Raw genomic sequence first — 10,588 nt, 5'->3', positions numbered from 1 at the left:
TTCCTCATGACTCCGTCTAACCCCTCCCCTCCTCCCTGGGAGCTCCTCCAAAACGACCCCCCCCCCGCTCACATGCACGAGCGCCGCTGACTTGCGACCATATGATGGTGACTGATTCAAAACCGGTCCTCACCAAAACATTATCATAGTGAAAGTTAAAAACACAAACAAACATGGCTGCTGTTAGTACTCACAACTGTCATGCTAGCATTATCCAGTTGTACTGGTGACACGATATCAGGAGAAAAGTTATAACACATATATAATACTGTAACAGCTCTACTGTTTTTAAACATGTTCAGTGTAGATGTTCTTAATTCCTACAGTGTTGACGGTCAGTGAAGGCATCAGGAGAGGTGTAGAGTGTGCGAGTGGGAGAGAGGAGAGACAAGAGGAGAAGTTCTTCATTCATTCAAACATTGATTGTTGTTTTGTTGGTTGGCGTGATCACGGCCGACAGTGACCGGTTATTAAAGCTCAACGTGTTCACGAATCGGCTCGTCATCACTACAGCGTCCGGACGGACGCTACAATAAATATATATTTTCTGTAGGACTTACTGAACGTCATTAATTATTCTGCTTGTTGGTGGGAGCTTTTTAGACTCTGATCCGGACTACAGTCCTGAGCAAAGCACCTCATCAGGTCAGAGGGGACAGGCCCGAGGACGAGCGAGAGGGGCAGTAAATAGAGTCAGGGGAAGCAGAGGCAGGAGACGGGGACTCGGAGGAGTGAACGCCGGGGAAATGTATGTGCAGGAAGAGGGCAGAACGGCTGGACAGGATTTGATTGGTTTAAAATTTGGGGAGCCAAAAAACGCTGATTGCTTAGTGTTCTCCCAGGTTTACTCCGGCTGTAGATAGCAGTTTTTTTTCACTCTTTTTTAGGAACACATCATGTATTGATTACCATCAAGACATAAAGATCATTTTAACCAGTATGACAAAAAGTGTATCTAAAACTGATTACCAACCCCAGCTTTAAAGCTGAAATGGTTTCACTGATGGAAGCTTGCGACCCAGACGAATCCAAACACAAGAATGTTTTGTGTTTACTCGCTCATTCACGCGTCAAAATCATGTGTACGCGAGTGCCCAATACGCACATTTTTGTGAAAGGGGAAGAATGATGAGTGATGAGGCCGGAGCCTGGGCGCCAAACATGAATATGTATCTGCTGCCACAATAAACAATTTAAACGTGAGTTGTCTGACTGAAATATGTTTTATTGAAGAAACCAGCAAATAGTAAGGCATAAGGCCAGAGATCTGTGCAGATCTCTGAATAAAGGCGAGGCTGAGGTCAGAGCCCCAGCTTCTGCAACATTCAATGTAGGTTCAGCCCGGAGGTGGTAAAATTCATCTATTTATAAGTTGTTTTGCAAAGACCAAGAAACAACCCTAGCCTCATATTGCAGTTGAATGTAAGCGAAGGGGATTTTTTGGTAACCATGCCAAACGCTTTGTGTTAGATAAAAGAGCCGACGTACGCTTTTAAGAATTGTTGATATGTGCTTTTGATAACCACAAATGTCGTAAGATGAACAGGATATGTGCAGACGTGTGCTTTTTGTAAACCACTAGACTGAGGTAATGTCTCTGTTGTTTCCAGGGTACGATGTTCACCTGACAAGACCCTTTGCTCACCCTTGATTGCAACTCACCCACACCTGTACACCCTGGTACACCCGATAGCTGGATTCAAATGACAAATGTTCTCACAACTTATCAGGTAATCTGAGCTCCTCACTCTCTTTCATCAGAGTAGGAAAGTGTCAAAGTTTGGTGAAGCCTCAAAGAGATATAATCAATTTGTCCTATATATTCCAGATGAATTAACCTCTGCTGGTCCATTAGTCACTGGAGGATCTGCATGCTGATTGGCTATCGTGATGGGATAGATTCACTGGAGTTTCAAGCCATGCAGGGTTAATGTTTGATAGCTGGGATCATTTGACCTGCTCTTTTTATTATTTGCTGTAAAATGGCATTTTAAGTTGTCCGCATGATAATTATGTCTGCTCCTTTTCCTTCCATAGATATCCAAAACTTCTTCAAGACCTCCTTCAATATCTTTCTTTTGACTTCCATGCATCATGACTTCCACACATCACAGCACTGGTGGTCGTGTATTATGCTTTCTATTCCTGAACCCAAAGCTCATACTATGAAAGTGAAACTGATGGACTCCTGTTATGGTGATGTAAGCATATTAAAGGTTTTCCCAAAAGCCAGTGCAGACTTGCTGTTTGCAATCCTTTGATACTTTTCATGAATTCAACATTTCACGTCTTTGTGGTGATCTGTGGGATGTTACAGTCCAGTGGTTGTACTCGACTCTCCTCCATTGAGTATTTACCTGAGCTGCAGTTTCAGATGTGTTGAGCAGCTGGAGTCTCCGTGTCGAGCCGTGTTTCTCTTTCATACAAGACGGTGAAAGAAGCTCAATTCTCCCTTCCTCGGGTAGTTTGAATTTCTCACTTTCTTTTCCTGCTCATGCTGAGTTTAAATAAACCCGGACTGAGCCAGCAGCTTGTCTCATGTGTCCTTCCATCAAAGACTTTCCAGGAGTTTGATGGTCAAGTTCAGAACAGCCACTGGCAAACTCAGCCAGTGAAGGGAAAACAAAAGAATGAGCTGCAGTCTTTTTGTGTTCTTGTCATGCTTGAATTGAAGCCTTACAGAGATCTGTGGTATTTCACGTGGGCATCTCTTTCATCGCAGTCGTCACGGTTGATTTGTGAGGGTTGTGATGACCTTGAGGGAGCAGGTTTGGGCCAATAGAAAGGCCAGAGGGGAGCAGGGAGTCCAGGAAATCCTCTGGCACAAACACAGGAAGTATATCTTTGAAATAATAAAATCAGAGGATTATTTGCTGCTCCAGTTTGCCTGAATAAACCAAGCATCTCCACATATTACTGTTCATTATAACCACTACTGTGCAGAGCTTGTGGCCACGTCTGCTAAAGATACAATCCTCCAACCATATAGATAATAACAACAGACCTGTATTGGATTGCGTTGGTGTGTGCTGCCTATAGCTGCAGCCTTAAAGTGCTCAATAAATCTTACTGCATGAAGTAGTACAAAGGAGACAGGACTCTGTTTCTGCAGCTGCAGCACTACATACATGTTTTCTACTTTGTGCTGAGCAAGTGATTTTAAATCTCTGTATGTATGACTGTCTGCAGCCAGGTGTTGAAAGGAAAGGTGGGACATACGACCTGAGTAGGAGGGGCTTCTTTCAGGCTATAGGTTTGAGTGATAAGGACAACCTATGGCAGAAGATTTAAGTCAGAACTGCTCAGTTTGTTTCACCACAGCCTACAATGCATAACCAGCACAGGCATGTAGATGTTAACCTACATGGAGGACTGAAGGCTGGTGGTGCTAGCTCTGCTAGTGGTAGGCACAATCAGAAAACCAATTAGATATTGTAAACCCACAGACTCTGTGATCCTGTGTTGAGCGGTATTAATAAATTGTGCTCAATTATGACTGCTTTCTGTGTCTTTATTTATATCTAAAGTTACCTCAAGACGCTTTGAGACCGTACTCTATGTTCTATTATTAACAAAGACCCAACATCAAGACAGGATAAGATCCAGTCCCATCTTACAGACAGGACTCAGTCTGATCTCATCTTAATCCACCATGAGCAGAGCACTTTGCAGCATTTCGCAAGTTACAGTGGCGAGGACAAACTTCCTTTAACAGGCAGAAACCTCCAGCAGGACCAGACTCATGTTAGACACACATCCGCTGAGACTGAGTTGGGATTGGAAAGAGGGATAGAGGGAGATGAAGAGAGAGAGAGAGAGAGATGATAGTGATGAGACGGATAGTAGTAGTTGTAGCAGCTGGAGTCTGGCACGTCCACAGCAGCAGGCTGTCTTCACAATGATCCAGAGGAAGCTACGAGACAAGGGAGCTCAGGGACTCCAGAAAGGTCTATGGTTAGTAACTTTAAAGGGACAGGGAGAGTTAAGGCTGATTTATACTTCTGCGTTGAATCAACGGCGTACCCTACGCCGAGGCCTACGCACGTAGCTGACGTGCACCTCCTCCAAAATGTAACTCCCCGTAGAGCCGACGCGGACCTCAAGCCCTGTGATTGGTCCGTTCGGCGGTTTGTCTTTCCCGCATTTACAACACTTCCGGGATCCCGGACATCGGCCACACATCGGCCGTGTATTTCATCTCCTCCTCTCTATTCTTCATGTAATCATGTCTGTATGATAAACAGCAACATGTATCAGCTGTAGATTAACATAACACGCTCTGAATCGCTGTGGAAAAGTAAACAGAGATCGTAGCGGGACCGGAAGCAGGCGGCCGGCTATCAGAGAGACCACACTGCCCTCAGGCGTTTCGTCGGAGAATTGCTGCGCGACAGGGACACACCGACGCACAAGTATGTAGTGCTCATGTCCGCGTCAGCCCCTGCTGCGTAGGGGAGACGCAGAAGTATAAATCAGCCTTTAAAGTAAGTGATGGGAGGGGAGGGGAGGGGAGGGGGTAGGATCCCAGTGTGTCAGTGTTCCAGTTCCCCCGGCAGTCTAAGCCTATAGCAGCAAAACTAAGAGCTGGTCCAAGCCTGATCCAGCTCTAACTATAAGCTTTATCAAAAAGGAAAGTTTGAAGCCTACTCTTAAAAGTGGAAAGGGGGTCTGCCACCCAGACACTTAGAATGTAAATGTCCATTTAAACAGCTAGGAAATCAGTCACTTTGCAAAGTCCTTAGCAAAGCTTAATAAAAACACGTCATTCTCTGCAGCTAGCAAAGCCGGGGCTTATTTAGTAAAAAGGACTGCCGATAAGGCTGGCAAACAATCTACACCAAACAACAGAGCTACCAAAACAAATACAAGACATTACGATGAGTCATACCTCACCCTCAGCTTCACCTCCACCAACAGCGAGCTGCCCACACATTACATTTAGGAAGCTGCAAGTCACAGGGTCACTTTTAATTGCTTCTTTTGTAAAAATGGCTTGTTGGTTTTTCAGTTTGGTGACACACGGTGAGGTTGCAACTCTATATTTTGCAGAAAATGTTCCAAATAGTTTTAAAGATGCTGTAATTTATACGAATATGACCATCAGACATGCGTTTATGTGTCAGCATGTATTTTATTAGAATTCTTTTTGATTTAAAGTTATATTTTTGGGGCTTTTACACCTTTATTAGAGAAGAGAGAGCAGGGGATAGAGCTAGAAACCACAAGAGAGAGTGGGGGAATGGCTATTGTATGGGTGCATGATTTAACCATTAGGCTATGCTAATCCTCGCCCATGTTAGCGTATATAATGATGGGTTAATGGGGCCTGCAGAAGAAGCTTGGGCCCCACTTGTCAAGACTTGGATTCACAGTACAAGGTGGGAACAATCTGCACATCCATACCTGCAGCTCAGATGAGTATATTTTTAACCTCTCTCTAAATGGTGCGAGTGCTCTCTTTGGAGAAACTTTTGTGAACAAGTGAAACCCAAACTGCAAAAAGTGTGGAGACAAAAATAGCATCCAGAAAAGAAAGGGCATGTCCCCTGTTTGCCTGTGGAAATAACACCCTTAAAAACACCTTCAGCACTGGATGTTCTCTGAGTTTATGCTTCTAAATGCTTTATAAACTAAAGAAGGAAATGTGCAAATGTCAGTGTAGTGTGAAATGTTTAGTCTTTGTGACACAAAGAGAAGCAGACTATGCATTGAATTAAACTGTTCAGTATTTGCTGACTGGTTTCATGCAGAAAGCTGAGAAATAGAAGCTTCAGAAGTTAAATTATCTGGAGTATAGATCTCTGTGAGAGTGGATTATAATTAATGTGATGGTGGAGGGAGTCTGGCCAGCATAGCCTCCCCTGAAAGTCCACTTTACTCTGCCGTCTCTGGGCTATTAGCTCTGAAATAAAGATTTGCATTGGTTTTTACCCACTTGCGCTACATGGCCTTTCTCCCAAGGATCTGTTTCATCACAGTGAGTCCAGCCTCAGGCGTTTCTTTTCTCCAGTCAAGTGTGTTCGAGACCAGGCGAGCGTTTCATGCAATGGAGTCTGAGCTGCATGATGATGGCTTTTTTTGTGTTTGAAATAACAAGAAACTTTATATTCTAGTGCAGGGATATTCCTGTGATATCTTCTCAATGCCGCTCAAACCTTGTTAAATAAATGGAGGTACTTGTGAGACTTAAAGCTGTGAACCAGCCACTCAGACGGTGGAGAAAAAGCACGCCAATGCCAAGGCTAGTGTGTCTCCTGCCAGTTGCGAAATAATCACATTAGTTTCTTTTCGTGTCTCCACCCACCACCTCCATCTCTGTCTTCTCCGCCACAGTCATTACATCTCAGAGAGTCCAATCCTCCCTGTGTCTCACCCTCCCTGCCAAAGTGTTTCACTCCTCAGCCGTAATTCTCATTAATTATCACTGCAGGCGTGTTCCAGTGCCAGAGAGCCCCAGGTGGCGAGCCTCGGTCAAACCTCCCCGTGAGGAGGGAGTTGAGACTCGCTGGAAAAGGCAGAAGGTCAGAGATCTTAACCACCCACCAGAGCGGCAGGGCTTAACTTTGACTACGAGATGGAGGTAGATTAATGGTCTGGGTCCACTGATTGTGGAGAAGAAGCCAGATCTGGGCTCTGTCATCTGGAGATGCTAATTGCTTGGGGCAACATTTAGAGCCATTTCTCCTCACAAAGATTCAGAATCTGACACATATTTTTAGTTTACTCCAAAACCGTGCATGCATCAGGGTAGAAATGATTCTATAACGTCATTTAGATAATAAAATAATAATAATAATAATACCTAAGTTTTATATAGCGCTTTTCAAGAACTCAAAGACGCTTTACAAGAGAGACAATAAATAAATACAATAAATATAAGACAAGCAGACGACAAGGGAAGAGGTGGAATAATTAATGAGTGGGGAATGCCTGTTTGAAAAGGTAAGTTTTTAACTGTTTCTTAAATGAATGAAGTGAGTCAGAAGCACGGCTGTGTTGGGGGGAGAGAGTTCCAGAGGGTGGGGGCGGCTATGGCAAAGGCCCGGTCCCCCCAAGGTACGGTGCTTGGATTTAGTAATGGGAGTGAGGAGGTTGGAGTCAGAGGATCGGAGGCGGCGGGAGGGGTGGGAGTACTGGAGAAGGTCAGTGAGGTATGGGGGGGGGGGCAGGTTATTGAGGGATTTGTACGTGGTGAGCAGGATCTTGAAATGGATGCGCTGCTTTACGGGGAGCCAGTGGAGCTGTTGAAGGACAGGGGTGACGTGGTCTCTGGAGCGGGAGTGGGTGAGTAGCCGGGCAGCAGAGTTCTGTACGTATTGTAGTTTTTGTAGATGGGAGGAGGGAAGACCATACAGGAGGCTGTTACAGTAGTCGAGTCGTGAGGATATAAAAGCATGAATTAGGGTTTCAGCAGCGGATTTGGAGAGAGTGGGACGGAGGCGGGCGATGTTGCGGAGGTGAAAGAAGGCAGTTTTGGTGATGTGACGGATGTGGGGTTGGAAGGAGAGAGTCTGATCGAAGATGGCGCCAAGGTTTTTGATCTGAGGGGAGGGGGTGACTGAGTGACCGTCTATGGAGAGCTTGAAGTCCTGGGCGGAGGGTAGGAGGGATTTGGGGCCGATGATTTCAGATTTCAGATTTGTTACTATTGAGTTTTAGAAAATTGGTGGTCATCCATGATTTTATTGCAGATAGGCAAAAAGCATAGATCAACTCAATTTCAAAATAAAAGATCATGTACAGGCTCTCAACAGCTACAACTCTCTGATCCTGCTATTCCCCTGTTTAGTTCACTATCATCTCTCTCCCCCTTCATCTCCTCTATCCCTCTCTCCAACACGGTCTCAGCAGATGTGTGTCTAACATGAGTCTGGTTCTGCCCAAGGCTTCTGCCTGTTAAAGGAAGTTTGTCCCTGCCGCTGTAACATGAAGAAGGAGGAGGAAGTGTCTTCAGTAATGGAGACAGTTTCTGTGTTTATATGTATGATGACATTTCCCAATACTAATGCTAGGTCAGGAAACATAATGTAGTCAACTGAGGTGACACTTGCTGTGTTCACACCAGGGGTTCCAAAACGTTTCAGCCCATGACCCCCAAAATATAGATGCCAAAGACTCACGACCCCCACTGTCCCTCAAAGTGATTTAAAGGTGACATATCACGCTTTTTTCATCAATATATATTGGTCTAAGAGGTCCCCAAAACATGTCTTTAAAGTTTATGCTCAAAAAAACACTTTGAAATCAGATTCTGGTCTGCCTGAAAAGCCCTCTTCTTCAGTCCTCCTCAGAACACTCTGTTTTCCTTCTGACCATGCCCCCTCAGGAAGTGGATGTGCCTCGGCTGTCCAGCACGTTGATCTAATGTTTACATGTTGGCTGAATATACACGGCTGCTCAGAAATCACGTTACTTCAACCCTCTGAATCTGATCCAGAATCTGATCTTGACGGAGAGGCGCCTGTAGCAGGACCTTTCTGAAGGATTGGTCATAGATTTAGTGTTTCTTGTTGTTTTATTTATCAGTATGTTGACGTGTGTCTTGGTACACAGCTACAGCTACGACATGTAGCTATGTAGCTATGCTAACTAGCGTTAGCACTTATCCATGATAAATAGAAATCCTCCACTAGATCTTCAAATCTGCAGACGTGGGGAGTAAAACCGACCTTTGTGTTTATTAAGACAGCCTACAACTAGCATGCCTCCCTCCTAAGCTCCTTGTTAGCACACATTTGTGCAGGTAATGAAAAACGGAGGGGGGATCCAGTATTATTTTATACAGTCTATGGGCTGAACAAGCTCCGAGCTCTGACTCCGTGACAGACCGGATATTGTTGTTACGTAACAAAAACACGGAAGTCTGAAACGGCTCGTTTCACACACATTTACAGAAAGGTGGAGAAATCAAAACAGGGGCAGAATGGATTTTTTTTTCATTCTCGGGGGGTTTGTAGACATGCCAGGGACACATATTTCAGGGAGAGAACCATTAAAAAGTAGATTTTGCATGATATGTCACCTTTAATATAACTTCAAAAAAGAAACATTCTGTAAGATATCTCACGACCCTCCATTTGTGTCTTGCGACCCCCAAGGGGGTCCCGACCCACACTTTGGAAACTCCTGCTCTATATGACAGATAAGGTGAGGTCAGTTGATTCAGGTTACATTTCTTAAGATTTTGTGATGCTAAAAACAAACTAAAGCTAATTGTTTCCCACTTTTTCTGACTTTCAATGTCTTAAATGTCACATTTTTCAGTGACTAATAATTAAAATAACAGTGTTTCAGCAATGTGCTCATCTTTTCCAACACTTGTTCATGTAAATCCAACCACACAAACCCAGTATCACCATTAAACACTCGTCATCTGTCTCCAGGCCAAAGAGTGTCACTGCATGAGTGAGCCGAATGACACAAACTGCAAGGATTAGACAAACGCTCATTCTAGACAAAGTGGTAGATAACACAGAGAGGGGGGAAAAAAAACAACCCTGGAGGATTAGAAAAGTGTAAGCTCTCCTGGGAAGATGATGAAACTCCGGATAATAGAGGAATCCAATCTGCATCGGCAGCATCATAATCCCTCACCTTTTGGCCCCTCTCCCGCTAGGAGGGGATGCTTTTCCTCATTCCGGTGATGGCGTAACATCCACCGAATGCAAGACGTGCCTGAAGGGCCGCAGCGTCTCATTAACAGCTGATAACAAATCCAGCAACAACATTTGGGATGCTTTATCACATTTTTGCAACATGTTTGTGTGCAATGGTGACACTTCTGCTTCCATGTTGTGTTCAACTTCAACTCAAAGTGATGACACAGTTTCTGGTGCAGCTGAGATGCTGAATCAAGTCTGAGTCCGTGTGGCCACCTCCCACAAATCACCTCCGGCCACTGTGAGGAAGTATATCCAGTGAAATGAGACATACAAAACTAAATCCAGCAGTTCAGCTGATATGCAGCAGCGGATAATTATTCAGTTATGCATATTAGAATCACAAAAATTGATGGCTTGGGGCAGACGATCTCTTCTTGTAGCATTGATAAGCAGCCGCAAACCATCGGCACATGGTATAAGTTAAGGTGGCAGTATGCGCAGCAGGAAGCAGTATAACAGTGGCTCAGCAGTTCAGATGTAATTATGATATGAAGAACAGTACGGAAGCCGTCATAATGTCACATTGGTTTGAGCTGGAAGGCTTCTGAATGCTTAGAGTGGATGCATGCTAAGTGCAAGGAGGAGATGATCAATCCTATGCAGGTTTTTATACACAGTAGCTACAGAGAAATCATGTGTATGAGAGTGTTACAGGCAGGGGAACCATCTTTACAACTTTAAAGCTGCTGGGAACGTGACTTGGAATATTAAAATTCATATAGAATATCAAAGGTCTGTCGTGGTGAAGAGAGAGCTGAGACAGAAGGCGAAGCTCTCAAGTTACCGGTCAATCTACGTTCCAACCCGCACCGATTGTCACGAGCTGTGGGTAGTGACCAAAAGAGTAAGATCGCAAACTCAAGAGGCTGAAATGAGCTTTCTCCTCAGGGTGTCTGGGCTCAGCCTTAGAGATAGAGTCAGGAGCT

At 44.5% G+C, this 10,588-nt stretch overlaps 1 long non-coding RNA gene across 1 annotated transcript; it reads left to right on the top strand.

The window, feature by feature from the left end:
• The first annotated feature begins 1,465 nt into the window (after positions 1-1,465).
• LOC117824407 lies at positions 1,466-3,480 on the top strand. The gene is made up of 3 exons (XR_004633583.1): positions 1,466-1,730; positions 1,829-1,926; positions 2,038-3,480. It is a non-coding gene; the product is annotated as an uncharacterized LOC117824407 (long non-coding RNA).
• The last annotated feature ends 7,108 nt before the right edge of the window (positions 3,481-10,588 follow it).

This window comes from Notolabrus celidotus, chromosome 13, assembly GCF_009762535.1.
Source record: "Notolabrus celidotus isolate fNotCel1 chromosome 13, fNotCel1.pri, whole genome shotgun sequence".
NCBI lineage: Eukaryota > Metazoa > Chordata > Actinopteri > Labriformes > Labridae > Notolabrus > Notolabrus celidotus.
The sequence above is the reverse complement of the archived record's forward strand: the minus strand, read 5'-3'. Positions and strand labels throughout refer to the sequence as shown.